Source organism: Marmota flaviventris, chromosome 2 (assembly GCF_047511675.1).
Source record: "Marmota flaviventris isolate mMarFla1 chromosome 2, mMarFla1.hap1, whole genome shotgun sequence".
Classification (NCBI taxonomy): domain Eukaryota; kingdom Metazoa; phylum Chordata; class Mammalia; order Rodentia; family Sciuridae; genus Marmota; species Marmota flaviventris.
In genome coordinates, this window is record NC_092499.1 from 103,677,426 (window position 1) to 103,693,747 (window position 16,322).

The following is a 16,322-nucleotide window of genomic DNA, read 5'->3' on the forward strand; positions in this document are numbered from 1 at the left end:
TGAAAATGCCTAACATACAAAAAGAATAAGGATAGAATCTTAAAAGCCACAAGAGAGAGGAATCAGATCACATATAGGGGGAGACTATTCTTATCTCAGCAGATTTTTCAGCCCAGACCTTCAAAGCCAGGAGATCGTGGAACAACAAATACCAAGCTCTGAAAGAAAATGGATGCCAACCAAGAATCTTATATCAGCAAAACTAAGCTTTAGATTTAATGATGAAATAAAAACCTTCCATGATAAAAAAAAAAAAGAGTTAAAAGAATTTACAACTAGAAAGCCTACACTACAGAACATCCTCAGCAAAATATTCAAAGAAGGGGAAATGAAAAACAATGATGAAAATCAGCAGAGGGAGGGATTACACTAAAGGAAAATCTCATCAGAAGAGAAACCAAGTCATGTTAAATATCAAAAATAAACAAAAATGGCTGGGAATACAAATCATGTCTCAATAATAACCCTGAATGTTAATGGCCTAAACTCACCAATCAAAAGAAATAGACTAGCAGATTGGACCAAAAAAAAAAAAAAAAAAAAAAAGACCCAACAATATGCTGCCTCCAAGAGACTCATCTCATAGAAAAAGACATTCACAGGCTGAGGTTATGGGTTGGGAAAAAGCATACCACTCACATGGACTGCAGAAGCAAGCAGGGGTTTCTATCCTCATTTCAAATAAAGTAGACTTCAAACTAAAGTCAATCAAAAAGGATAAAGAAGGACACTACGTTCTGCTCAAGGGAACCATACACCAACAAGACTTAACAATTATAAATATATATGCCCCGAACAACAGAGCAGCTATGTTCATCAAACAAACTTTTCTCAAGTTCAAGAGTCAAATAGACCACAACACAATAATTTTGGGTGACCTTAACACACCTCTTTCATCACTAGATAGATCTTCCAAACAAAAGCTGAACAAAGAAACTATAGAACTCAATAATACAATAACTTAGACTTAACTGAGTTAAGAATATTCCAACCTTCAACGAGAGAACATACTTCCTTCTCAGCAGCACATGGATCCTTCTCTAAAATAGATCATATACTATGCCACAAAGCAACTCTTATCAAATATAAAAAAGTAGAGATACTACCCTCCTTTCTATCAGATCATAATGGAATAAAATTAGAAATCAATGATAAAATAAGAAATAAAATACACTCTAACACCTGGAGACTAAATAATATGCTACTGAATGATCAATGGGTTACAGAAGACATCAAGGAGGAGATTAAAAAGTTTTTAGAGGTACCCAGATAGAATATATCAAAATCTCTGGGACACTATGAAAGCAGTTCTAAGAGGAAAGTTCACTGCATGGAGTTCATTCCTTAAAAGAAGAAAAAGTCAACAAATAAATTACTTACCACTACATATCAAAACCCTAGAAAAAGAACAAAAAATCAACACCAAAAGCAGCAGACAACAGGAAATAATTAGAATCAGAGCTGAAATCAATGAAATTGAAACAAAAGAAACAACTGAAAAAAACCGACAGAACAAAAAGTTTGTTCTTTGAAAAAATAAATAAAATTGACAGACCCTTAGCCATGCTAATAAAGAGAAGGAGAGAGAAAACTCAAATCACTAACATACATGATGAAAAAGGAAATATCACAATAAACACTACGGAAATACAGAAGATAATTAGAAATTATTTTGAAAACGTATACTCCAATAAAATAGAAAATATCGAAGGCATCGACAAATTTCTAGAGTCATATAATGTGCCCAAATTTAAGTAGGATGATATACACAATTTAAACAGATCAATTTCAAGTGACGAAATAGCAGACGCCATCAAAAGTCTACCAACCAAGAAAAGCCCAGGACCGGATGGATTCACAGCCGAGTTCTACAAGACCTTTAAAGAAGAACTAATACCAATAATCTCCAATTTATTTCAGGAAATAGAAATTGCTAATGATATGATTCTATACCTGGAACACCCTAACTAGTTTTCTAGTTCTCCACCAGAAAACTCCTAGAACTAGTAAATGAATTCAGCAAAATAGCAAGGTATAAAATCAACACCCATAAATCAAAGGCATTTCTGTATATCAGTGAGAAATCCTCAGAAAGGGAAATGAGGACAACTACCCCATTCTCGATAGCCTCAAAACTAAATAAATAAATACATAAATAAAATACTTGGGAATCAACTTAATGAAAATGATGAAAGAACTATATAATGAAAATAACAGAACTCTAAAGAAAGAAATCAAAGAAGATCTTAGAAGATGGAAAGATCTACCTTGCTCTTGGATAGGCAGAATTAATATTATAAAAATGACCATACTTCCAAAAGCACTAAACAGATTTAATGCAATTCTGATCAAAATCCCAATGGCATTCCTCATAGAAATAGAAAAAGCAATCATGAAATTCATCTGGAAAAATAAGAGACCCAGAATAGCTAAAGCAATCCTTAGCAGGAAGAGAAAAGCAGGTGGCATCACTGTACCAGACCTTAAACTATACTACAGAGCAATAGTAACAAAAACAGCATAGTATTGGCAACAAAACAGACTGGTAGACCAATGGTACAGAATAGAGGACATAGAGACTAACCTCCAAAACTACAATTACCTTATATTAGACAAAGATAAGAACATGCATTGGAGAAAAGACAGTCTCTTCAACAAATGGTGCTGGGAAAACTGGAAATCCATATGCAACAAAATGAAATTAAACCCCTATCTCTCACCATGCACAAAACTCAACTCAAAATGCATCAAGGATTTAGGAATACAATCAGAGACCCTATATCTAACAGAAGAAAAAGTACACTCTAATCTCCATCATGTGGGATTAGGCCCCAACTTCCTTAATAAGACTCCTATGACATAAGAATTAAAATCAAGAATCAATAATGTGATGGAATCAAACTAAAAAGTTTCTTCTCAGCAAAAGAAACAATCTGTGAGGTGAATGGAGAGCCTACATCTTAGGAGCAAATCTTTACCCCTTACACATAAGATAGAGCACTAATCTCTATTATACAAAGAACTCAGAAAACTAAACACCAAAAATACAAATAAACCAATCAATAAATGGGCCAAGGACCTGAAGGGACACTTCTCAGAAGATGATGTACAATCAATCAACAAATACATGAAAAAATGTTCATCATCACTAGCAATTAGAGAAACGCAAATCAAAACCACTCTAAGATTTCATCTCACTCCAGTCAGAATGGCACTTATTATGCATAAAAACAACAATAAGTGTTGGCGAGGATGCGGGGGAAAAGGTACACTCATACACTGCTGGTGGGACTGCAAATTGGTGCAGCCAATATGGAAAGCAGAATGGAGATTTCTTGGAAAATTGGGAATGGAACCATTTGACCCAGCTATCCCTCTCCTTGGTCTATACCCAAACAACTTAAAAATAGCATACTACAGGGACACAGCCACATCAATGTTTATTCACAATAGCTGAACTGTGGAACCAACCTAGATGCCCTTCAATAGATGAATGAATTTAAAAAAATGTGGCACATATACACAATGGAATATTACTCAGCAATAAAAGAGAATAAAATCATGGCATTTGCAGGTAAATGGATGAAGTTAGAGAAGACAATGCTAAGTGAAGTTAGCCAATCCCAAAAAGCCAAATGCCTAATGTTTTCTTTGATATAAGGAGGCTGATTCATAGTGGGATAGGGAGAGGGAGTATGGGAGGAATAGATGAACTCTAGATAGGGCAGAAGGGCTGTAGGGGAAGGGAGGGGGCATGGGGCAATTAACGATAGTTGAATGTGATGATCATTATTATCCAAAGTACAGGTATAAAGACACGAATTGGTGTGAATTACTATATATACAACCAGAGATATGAAAAATTGTGCTCTATATATGTAATAAGAATTGTAATGCATTCTGCTGTCATATATAAATTAAACACACACACACACATGCGCGCGCGCACACACACACACACTCATGGCCTTCTGTAAACAAGGTGTTATGCTAAATTCTAAGGGGAAACAGATGAATAAGTCTCAGCCACAGTCTTCAGAAATTTATGACTGAATGTCTGTCATTCATTGGACTTAAAAAATTCTGTTACAAAAAAAAACACACTATCATAAAAAAACACAATTAAACTGCTTTATTTGAACCAAGAATTTGTTATCTGTGGGGGGCTGGAGATAGAGTTCAGTGGCAGTGTTTGCCAAACAAGTACAATGCTCTGGGTTAAATATCCTAACAACACAAAAAAGAATTTGTTATCTGTATTTTCATGTATACAGAACAACATAAATTTTATATAATAAGCTTTTAAAAATCCATTTAGTTATAAAGTAAAAAGAGTAAAAAATTAAGACACTGGAAATCTAAAATATTAGAATACATAACTAATTCAATCTTCATATTCCTCTTTACTCTCAACCTGAGAACACAGCAAGTTTTCCCATTTCTAAATTATTTGGACTGCATAATTTTTTTTTCTAAAAGAAAAAACAATTATTTAAAAGTACTTCAGGAATTATTACTATAAATTACTACAAATATTTTAATTACTATTACAGAAGGCTCTTCATGAGTTTTGTCTTTAAATTCTCCTAATTCTGAGGTCTGGCTATTTAAACCTCTTTAACGCAATTATTTAAAGAGTGGTGAGACAGAACAGGAGAAGCCTAATCTTACCCAAAAGATAGGTTTTTGTTTTCTGTACTTTTCTGTGTTTTTGTTAAATACAGGTTGTCTTTGTAGCTGACCAGAACCTCCTGGGGTTTGTTGGAACAGGATGCAGGGGGCAATAGCACCCAGCCTGGGTGGAGATGATGTGGAGATAAAAACCAGTGCTAAGGTGCCACCAGGTCAGTTTAGAAGGCGGCAGCAGATGCCACTCTTTCCCTGCCACTATGCAACAACCATCACCACCAACAACCACTAATGCCAGGACCTGGTGGGCAATGGCCCTTGAAGCCTGCCAAGGGACTTTTCTGCAGCTTTCTAGGGTTGTGTGAGTGAGCACCTCCACCATCTCAGCAAGAGCCAAGTGCAAATGAACCCAATGAGCCTGTGTGGATTACCATGTCACACACAAACCCCAGTGCAGAGCACAAAGAACCAGCATGATAGTGCAGAAATTCTGGGTCAGCAGTTGACTCTGCAGGAGCCTATTCCTTGCCTAAAAATCCTTCACTCTTCTCAGTTCTCAGAGAACCAGTCTAGGAATTCTGTTCTATGTACTGACTCCTTTGTGTTCAAGCATAAGCCCCAGTAAAGCCTTGTGCAGATTGTATTGTTTTACTTTTTCATTATTCTATCCCAAACTCATCGGTAATATTTGTAGCTTATCTCTAAACTATAATCAGTGTAATGCTTGTGTCAAGTGTAAGTACATGATAATTCTGGTTCAGTATTAAGGACCTATCAGTACCAAGTTTAAAGAAAAAATGGTAAGGATCAGAATTACACAGCCTATGAGACTCTTGTATATTTCTATTAAGCAATCATATGATTATCTATGGCAAATGCTTTAGAATTTTGGTGGTAAGGCACACAATTCTATGAATTCTATCAACTGCTTGAGAAGTGGAATATCCAGCAAAGATATGAAGTGGGGATTTTGCAGCTCTAAAAGATCTCTTGCTTTTGCAGCTCAGAGTTGGCTCTGAAACAGAAAAAAAAAAAAAAAAAAAAGAACAAAAGAACTCTCTGCTTCAGGGTTAGGGCTGTAGCTCAGGGGCAGAGTGCTTGCCTGGCATGTGCAAAGCACTGGGCTCAATCCTCAGCACCACATAAAAATAAACAAATAAAGGCATTCTATCCATTTACAATTACAAAAAATAAAATAAAAAAACAACTCTCTGCTTCGGCTACTGAGTCAGGTAACAGATTTCATGCCCATGTTTAATATACAGGGGAGGGAATTAATTCCAAGTAACTGATTATAAAAGATCCTTTAGAATATAATCCGCTCTTTTTTGGAGACTGCCCATATAAATAATTTTAATTCTTATTTTGTTAATTTTTCAGCTTTTATGTATCTAAAATTAAACTATAACTTAAAGAATATTTTTTCTACAAAATTTTTAGGAATCAAATTAAAATTCTGGTCCAAGTTTTTTTAAATATGTAATTTCTTATTAACATTTAGAAGTTTCACTACTTCTTAGCATCATTTATAGTAAAGTTTTGTTTTGTTTTGTTACTGGGGAGAACCCAGGGGTGCTTAACTACTGAGCCACATCCCCAGCCCATTTTTGTATTTTAATTAGAGACAGAGTCTTGATGAGTTGCTTAAATCCTCTCTAAATTGGTGAGGCTGGCTTTGAACTCGAGATCCTCCTGCCTCAGCCTCCAGAAACTGGAATTACAGTCGTGCTGCGCTGCTGGGATTACAGGAGTACGCCACTGCACCTGGTGTGAAGTTTTAATAATTAACGATGTCATAGGAAAATGCTTCCTAACATTATAATTTTTTGTAGCCATTTTCTGGAACTTTAATATCCTTAAGGCTTGTAACATTGCATTACAATTGCTAGTTTTCCTATTTCAGCCAAGTCACCCTCCATTCTAGACTTATCAACTGAAGGACCCTGATTTAATTCACTTCTAAAAATCTAAGGATGTATACTTTAAACTGTTCTTGACCACAAACAATGAAATGTGAAGAATAAATGCCAGATTTAAATCCTGGGTCAACCATTTACTAGCCCTATCACCTTGGACAAGTTAGCTAATCTCTTGTACCATGCTTTAGCTAGCTAAACAAAAAAAATAGGTAGAAAGGACACAGATATAGATATACACACATAGAAAGAGAACCAGAGACACAAAGAGTTTTTCATTTCACTACAATGAAAACTACAGAACACTAAAGAAATTGAAGATAAAATGAACTTCCATGTTAATGGATAGGCGGAATTAATATTGTCAAAATAGCTGTAATACCAAAAGCACTATACAGATTTAATATATTCCTATAAAAATTCCAATGACATACTTCATAGAAATAGAAAAAGCAGTCATGAAAATCATTTGGAAAATAAAATTTTTTTAAAAAATCAGAATAGACAAAACAGTCCTTAGTGAGAAAAGTTAAGCAGGAAGCATTACAATATCAGAACTTAAATTATACTACAGAGTTATAGCAACAAAAACAGCATAGTATTGGCTTCAAAACAGACACAAAGACCAATGGTACAGAATAGAAGACACAAATACAAACCCACATAAATAGACTTACCTCCTACTAGACAAAGACAACATAAACATACTTTGGAGAAAACATAGCCTCTTCAACACATGGTGCTGGGAAAACTGGAAATCCATTTGTAGCAAAATGAAATCCAAACTCTCTCTGTTGCCCTGCACAAAACTCAACTCAAAGTGGATCAAGGACCTTGACATTAGAACAGAAACCCTACACCTACTAGATGAAAATGTAGGCCCAAATCTCCATCATGTCTACTTTTAGGAACCAAATTCCTCAACAAGACTCCTAAAGTGCAAGAAGCAAAATCAAGAATCAATAAATCAGCTGGTATCAAACTAAAAAACTTCACAGCAAAGGAAACAATCAAGAACGTAAAGAAAGAGCCTATAGATAAGAGAAAATCTTTGCCACCACCTGAAATAGAGCATTAATCACCAGGATATATAAAGAACCCAAAAAATTTAACAACAAAAAAAAAAACCCTAAACCAATAATGGGCAAAAGAACTGACCACACACTTCACAGAAAAAATACAATTCATCAATATATGAAAAAATGTTCAGCATCTTTAATAATCAGAGAAATGCAAATCAAAACTACATTGAGATTCCAGCTCACTCCAATCTAAATAGCAATTATCAAGAATACAAGTAAAAATAAATAATTATTAGATGAAATAATTATGTACTTAATGTTAGCAAAGGTAATAATAATTGTTATATGATAATTATAATTGCTTTATAACTATATAGTGATAACATAGTAATGAATGAATTAGTTGTGTTGAAGCTCCATATTAGATATGAAATGTTGTAGTTTGTTCAAAACAAATGCCATAATTTCATTCTTCTTTATGAATGAGTAATATTCCATTGTGTGTGTGTGTGTGTGTATCTTTTCTTTATCCATTTCTATATCAGCCACATATCATGATAAGTGGATGCTCACACACAATAAGTGTGGGGGAGAATAAATGTTCATTGGATTAGATAAAGGGAATGAAGGGAAAGGAAGGAAATGAGAACAGGAAAGACAGTAGAATGAATCGAATATAACTTTATGTTCATATATGAATACATGACCAGTATAACTCCACATCATGTACAATCACAAGAATGGGAAGTTATATTCCATATAATGTATTATATGTCAAAACACAATCTACTATCATGCATATTTAAAAAGAACAAATAAAAAATAAAATAAAGTGCCTCTGGGTTCAATCCCCAATACCAAAAATGAAAACAAACAAAAGAATAAACTCTTTATATGGGAAAAGAGGAATATAAATTGTTTTTTATTTTTTTAAATAAACCAAATATATTAAACATAATTTCAAAAATGGTTATATACTTGAGAATGTTAATGGCAAATAGAAAAGGGGAAAGGTTGGAATCAGTCCTGAAATAATACAATATACCTGTAATTATATACATCACATAATATTTGATAATGATAATAAACAACCATGTTACTGGTTTACATATTCACTATACCATACTTTTTTATCTGTGTTTAAAGCATACTCCTTCTAATGATTTAAAAAAAAAAAAAAAAACTTTACCACGAAACCATATACTATGTTGTGCCTCATGCATCTTGAATTTTGAGTCTCTTGACTGCATCAACAGGCCCACTTGAAGTAAGTAACGCACCCAATGAAAAAATTACCTAATGATATATTTCTCAGAATATGTGCTCCCATATTTAAGAGACACATAACTGTATTTTAAAGGCTGTCATGAAAAAGAAGGAATGAGGGTACTTGTTCTTTATGGCTCAAGTGATAACCATCTTTTACTTGTTTTGAACAAACTACAGTATTTCATACCTAATATGGAGCTTCAACACAACTAATTCATTCATTACTATGTTATCACTATATAGTTATAATATAACAATTATTATTACCTTTGCTAACATTAAATGCATAATTATTTAATCTAATCTTCAAACAACCCTATGAGGGTTGTTTGTAGCTGTAAAATTTTAGTGAGCTATTCAGGAGGGTGAGTACCTTGCCCAAAGTAATACAACTTTGTGGTGGGGCAAATAAGGTGTGTGGTGTTGAGTAACATCTAAGAAGGAAAACTTCACCTGGAGAGCACAAATTCCAAACCTGAGCAATTTTTTAAAATATGAATTAATTAAAATGACAATAATAATGCCAGGTGCAGTGGCACGCCCCAGTAATTCCAGTGGAGGATAGGAATTTCAAGGCCAGTCTCAGCAACTTAGTAAAATCCTATCTCCAATTAAAAAAATTAAAAAGGGCTGGGGATGTGGCTCATTGGTTGAACTCCACTGGCTTCAATCCCTGGTAACAAAACAAAACAAATCAAAAAGACAATTATTATATGTTAACATGTTCTTATGGAAAATAACTTTCAACACTGCTGCAAATCTCACTAATACATATTTTTAAAGACAGCTTATATTCTTGGGGCTGGGATTGTGGCTCCGTGGTAGAGTGCTCACTGAAGGCAGGTGAGGCACTGGGTTTGATCCTCAGCACCACATAAAGATAATAAATAAAAATAAAGGCATTATGTCCACCTACAATCAAAAATATACATATTTTTTTAAAAAAAGACAGCTTATATTCTCTTATCAGCTTCTGCATTTCAATATGTTGCACCACACTGTCCTGCTAAAGTACAGAAAATCCAACCTTACAAGACAGATCTACTAAAGGGAAGACATAGAACCTTCAAAATGACTCAAGCACCAGAATGCTTGGAAAACTGCTGTGCTGAATAAACATAAGTCAGAGCCTTTGTTTAAATAAGATAATTAAATTACTATATTGATGGTCAAAAATTCAAGGAGTAAAGCAACAATTTTAAACTGTTAAAATATTAGAATAGGAAACTCAAGTGATTCTCAATTAAACATGAATATTCAAGTGAATAGTACAACACTAAGACTTTTTAAGCATTAACCATGTGTACAGCATTGTGTTTAAAAACACAAAGGAGAAAACGTATCATCCTCAAATCATTTTGTGTTCATCCTGGCATACTAAACCAGAAAAACAGGAACATTTACAATAAAAGTGACTGAAATAAAAAATATTTTGGTTTAATCCAGTTAACCAAAAAGCCTAAATATAACCCATAAATCCTCCAGGTTTACATTTACTTCTTCTTCTTTTTTTTTTTTTTTTTTTGCTATAGGATCTCTGAAGGTAAAGCTCAGAAGGGAAAACTGGTAGCAAGAATATTTTAGAACAGATATCTCAAGGGACAACTTTCTATTTATTTCCTACATTCATTAGAGATGTAATACGATAGATTAAAAATATCATTACAGGATAAGGAGAGGCAGGTAGGTTTAATATGTGTATTAGAGAGGGGTAGGGCTCAAACTCCAAATTAACTATTAACCTTTGGTATGCTATCAGAATCCAAAGAAAGCCATTTTAGTTTTTTAAAATGTCTTTCTTGAGTAGTTATATTTGTTGTTGTTTTTGTTTTTTCCAGCTTAGTCAGTTTTCCTTTTATTCCTTTGGTAATCTCTTCCAGGGTTAACTACTTCTGTTTGTAGGTGATGAAATGTATAAGGTTCCATACTTCAAATGTTGGCACTGCCATGAAAATGGTCTTTTGCTTCATTCAAGTCAGAATAAAAACTTTGGTTCTTGTTTTTTATATTCCAGTTACAGAAGTAGTTTTCACTGTGAGAGTTATCTGAAGATAGCTTTTTAATGGTGGTCTATGACCAGGCTCTAGCTTCTCCAGGAATACTGCAGATTGGATTTAATTTAAACACATATTAAACTAAGGACTTCTTTCAAGTGAATTTAAATGCACTTTATTTTTAGACAACCTACATGACATGTTTTCTCAGAAAAAAAACAAACAATGCCTCCAATACAAATAAACCACGGTCGAAATAAATGTATTTGAGACGACATCAGTTCCATGTTGTGTGGATGACAAGCAGCAGTTGGCTATGATGACAGATATTAGATCCAAAGTAACTGCCAATTTTGTTTTAACATTTTTTCATTTCTAAGCCATCCTTGAAGAAAATCATATATGGGGTCATACCATCCCCATGGTAGTCCAAGAGTTACAACCATGCCATCTGGATTTATGTTTTAACCAAAAAAGAACTGGTAGGTTTTTTTTTGTTTTTTTGCTTTGTTTTGTTTTGTTTTTTAGAACTGGTAGTTTTTGAAATTAGCAAAGACGTGCTTGATTTGTTCTGCAGCCCCTGTCATAAAAGGTTTTATTCCCTCTGGTCTCTGTTCTTCAAGTTTGCCTTTGATTTTATATAATTTTTGATACACTTTTTGTATGCTTCTTTTGTAAAACTGGTTGCCTGCAAGGGATGGTTCATGATAATATCAATACCAGTGATCACTGTGCTTTTGGCACCTTTGCCCTTGGGTCTTTCTGCAGAGGTATCCATGAGTGTGTCACCAGTGTTACCCTCTGTCCTAGGGACCATCCTGCCCTCTACCTCCAGGCATAGCCTGTCCATAATATTCCAGATATGGAAGAAGATCACTGTGGCTGATGAGGTCCTGGAAGATTATCATGATGGTGACTGGAGAGAGAGAGTGGCTGCACTATCTTGGGGGGAGATGGGGGGGGGGGTCAGTTCTATTGGTAAAGACTGACACTGTGTGCCTTATATCAATTCTTAGAGATCTTCAAAACAAGAAGGTAACAGGTACTTATTACTTTTAAATAGAATAAATCTTATTCTATTTTATAATCACTAAGTGTTCTTTTATACATCTAAGATATATTATGGGATCTTACTTTTTTCTACATCTTGAAGTATTTTTCTAATTAGTTTATTGCGGCACAATAATTAATCCAAACAATGCTAAAAAGGGGGGGGGGCAGAAAATAGAAGAATGATTCAGTTGCCTAGAAAGATGATACAATACAAACCCATGTGACAAATGCATTATCTTTCATCACGTTTTTCAGTTTTCAGATTGGTTTGCACAAAAACTGCATCAACTTTCAAAAAGATACAGAAGACTGAAAACATCATCTTCATTACCTATGTCAGTGAAGAAAAACTTTCCCTCTATCCACCTAGGTTCAGTACCTAGGGACTTGTGAATTAAGAAAGGATGGCAGGAGAAAAGACATAAAATCTTCACTAACATTTACATGCACTACAGTTCACAAAAAAAAAAAAAAAAAAGAAAGAAAGAAATTAAATCCAAAGAAATTACTAGAATTAGAGGTTTATATAGCATTTTAATAAAGAAAAAGAGAGATTAGTTTTGAATAATAATATATCATGGGGAAGGAACTAGGAAATGTAAGAAATAACTTAATGCAAGTAGGGTTATGTTAGAAGATATGTTTATTCATCATCTCTGGGTTGATAATCCATCTCAAAGGAAAAAAAGTGTTCTTCCCCTCCCGATATATAAGTGGGAAGCCTCTGTTATGGTTTGGATATGAGGTATCCCACAAAAGCTCATGTGTAAGACAAAGAAAGGTTCAGAGGGGAAATGATTAGGTTGTTAAGAGTCTTAACCCAATCATTACCTATGAATTAATCCCCTGATAGTGATTAAGTGAGTGGTAACTTAAGTGGAAGGTGTGGCTGAAGAAGGTGGTAATTAGGGTGTGGCTTTGGGGTATATCTTTGTATCAGGCAAGTAGTGACCTCTCTCTCTGCTTTCTGATTACCAGGTGAGCTGCCTCCCTCTGCCACACTCTTCTGACATGATGTTCTGCCTCACCTCGAGCCCTGAGGAATACAGCCAGCCTTCTATGGACTAAGATCTCTGAAACTGTGAGCCCCCAAATAAACTTTTCCTCCCTAAAATTATTCTGGTCAGATCTTTTAGTCAATGCAGCAAAAAAGCTAACTAAAACAGAAATTGCTACCAGGAGTGTGGCTACTGTTGTGAGTAATCTGACCATGTGGTTCATAAGTCTTTGGAGCATTTTGGAATTGGTGGGAGGAATTTTGAAATGCTTACCAATGCAAGCTGGAATGCTTTAGATTTTTGTAAGTGGAGCTTAATGGCCAATTCTGGTCAGAAGACCAGAATGCCAACAGGACTATGAACAAAGAAGACAGGGCTCAAGAGGATTCAGAGAAGGAGAATGCTTCTGGAATTTGGAGTAGAGGCAATTTGTGTTATATTCTGGCTGAGAAGTTATCTGCATTTTGCCCATGTCTTGAGACTTTCTGTGAGGCCTATTTTAAAAGTGAGGGACTTCTTTTATCTGGTGAAGAAATGTCTAGGCTTTTAGCCAAGTTCATTGTGATATTCAGGAGCAGAAAGCAGAGCAAAAATATTTGAAAAACGTGGACATGAAAGGCCAGAGTAAAACCAGGACTAACAAAAGTTGCAGTTGTTAAAGACATTATCACCATTAAAGAAATGTTAAAGACTTTGCAAGAGACAATAAGAAAGATGACTTGAAGGCATCTCAAGATCTGGCAAGACCACAACCACCTCAGGCTCAAGGGAGTAAAAGTGAAAATTCTCTTGAGCCCAGAGCAGTGGGAAATCCTTCTTCCACATGGGGGTCTAGGAAGTTTTTTTCAATGTGCTCGGTCACCCAGGTATTCAGAAGCTGATGCAGCCAGAGTCTCTCGGCTACTGCTCAAGATGGCAGCAGACTTTGGCATCAACTCCATGGTGCTGGTTCTGTAGGAAGGCAGGATACTCGAGTTAGAGGGTCATGGAGGCTTCCACCAAGATTTCAAAGGAAGGCCTTGGAGGCCAGAAAAAGTGCAGCAAGGTCAGAGTCCTTGTGGGTACTCCCAGAGAAGGCAAGGTGTGGAGATCTGAGGAGGAAGCCAAAGCTACAGTGGAGATACACCCCCTCACCCGCACCCCCCCCCCCCCCCCCGTGCCCAATTAAGAAATGCCAGTAATGTGTTATGTCATCCTAAGAAAGTTGCATGAATTAAACAGAGACAAACCAACAGAGAGGCTACTTAGGCTGCAAACAAGGCCACAGGGGTGGAGCTACACAAGCCCTTTGGGAGAGGACATCTACCATGTGCTCCAGATGCCAGATACAGAACTACAGAACCTGTATGCCAGCTGTATAAAACAACAGTGTCGATTGTGGGTTTTGGTCTTGCTTTGGTCCCATCCCTTCTCTCTATGCCTCTACTTTTGTAAATGGAAATGTTTACTGAGCATCTTTATATATTGGATATTTGTAAATTGCTTTTAATTTTATAGGAACTCACAATGTGAGATTGCCTTGAGCCTCAGAAAACTTTGGACTTGAACTCTGAACAGTCTTGGAACTACTGAGACAATGGGGACTCTTGGGAATGGACTACATGTATTTTGCATTGTCAGATAAGAGTGAGCTTTTGGGGGCCCAGGACAGAATGTTATGGTTTGGATGTGAGGTATCCCCCAAAAGCTCATGTGTGAGATAATGCAAGAAGGTTCAGAGAAGAAATGATTCAGTTTTAAGAGTCTTAACCCAATCAGTGAATTAATTCCCTGACAGTGATTAACTGAGGGGTAACTAAAGTGGTAGGGTGGAGCTGGAGGAGATGGGAACTGGGGCATGGCTTTCAGGTGTATCTTTGTATCTGGCTAGTGGAGACCTCTCTCTGCTTCCTGATCACCAGGTGAGTTGTTTCCCTCTGCCACACTCTTCTGTCATGATGTTCTGCCTCACCAAGAGCACTGTGGAATATAGCTGGCATTCCATGGACTAAGAGCTCTGAAACCATGAGCCCTCAAATAAACTTTTCCTCCCCAAAATTGTTCTGGTCAGACCTTTTAGTCACAGCAGCAAAAACAATGACTAAAACAACCTCATAAAAGAAAATTTATTTGCCTGCTTTTAGGCAAATAAAGGGAGAATAGAAAATTCTTCCTGCATCTATCAGGCAGGTTTCAATTTCCTTCAGCTCAAAATATTCTTACACCAACTGGGCACTGTGGCACACACCTGTAATCCCACCTACTGGGGAGGCTGAGGTAGGAGGATCACAAGTTCAGGGCCATCTTCAGCAACTTAGCAAGATCCTGCCTTGAAATAAAAAACAAAAAATGCAGTATGTTGTGATAAGAATGCGGGCCACTGATGTTTTGCTAAAAGGACACATGACAGTATTCTTTCATCCCTTACATCTGAGTGCTGAAATTTTACTTGATATAATTCATAAGTGCAAGTGAATGGAAGGAAACAGAAGATATAGAAATTTTTAAAATCCACTGGATTATCATTCTAATTGGCTAACCATAAATATGAAATAAAAAATATCTTACAACTGTAGAGCACAAAAGATAACTATGGATCATCAAAAGTTTCAAAAAATTTTTAAGTATTGAATTTTGTTGTTGCATATGCAAAAAAAAAAAAAAAAAGACTCACAAGGAGGACAGAAGCATTTGAAACCTCAAGTCAGTATTAACAAGATGAACTGATCCAGGGTCATGCATGATATTTAATTTGTAGTTAGTTGCATTCAGACAATGTTGCCTACTTTTAAAATCTGGAAGATATGAAATAAAAATCTGAGCAACATTTGACAGTGAAACATCATAAGCTTAAAAGATATAGATCTACAGAGAAATTCAGAAAAGAGATAGGAAGTAGAAGTATTACAAGAATCAAAAGAATAATTTCAAAATAATTTCAAGCTGGGTAAAATGGGGGAACATCTGTCATCCCAACTACTTGGGAGGCTGAGGCAGGCAGGTCTCAAGTCTGAGACTATCCCGGGCAACTTAGCAAGATACCGTCTCAAAATAAAATCAAAAAGAGTTGGCAGTTTAGCACAGTGGTAAAGCACTTGTCTAGCTTGTACAAGGCCCAGATTGCAATCCCCAATACTGCAAAATAGAAAAAAAAAAAAAAATCAAAATTCTGTCAGAAATATAACTTAACAAATTTTTACAAAAAATTTGCAAAAACATTGGAGAAGGACTGGGATACTGTAAGGCATCAGTGGAGAGAATGGGTTGAGATGCACATGCTGAGATTTACATTTGTCCAACATCAAACTATCTCAGAACTTTTCTATTTATCACACCTTACTACTGCTACAATGGCTCTCATCTGGCTGAGTATTTCTAGCAAAAAAAAAAAAAAAAAAAACTTAGATGGCTCTTTGGGCAAAGTAGGGTTGAACTTCTGTGACTTTGTACAAAGAGAAAAGC

At 35.6% G+C, this 16,322-nt stretch overlaps 1 protein-coding gene and 1 pseudogene across 5 annotated transcripts in view; both read right to left on the reverse strand.

Annotated features, from left to right (window-relative positions):
• Positions 1-16,322, reverse strand: part of Znf280d (zinc finger protein 280D) — a 122,157-nt gene that overhangs the window by 100,946 nt on the left and 4,889 nt on the right. The gene's annotated exons all lie outside the window — the stretch shown is intronic.
• LOC139704565 (translationally-controlled tumor protein-like) lies at positions 10,283-12,322 on the reverse strand (annotated as a pseudogene).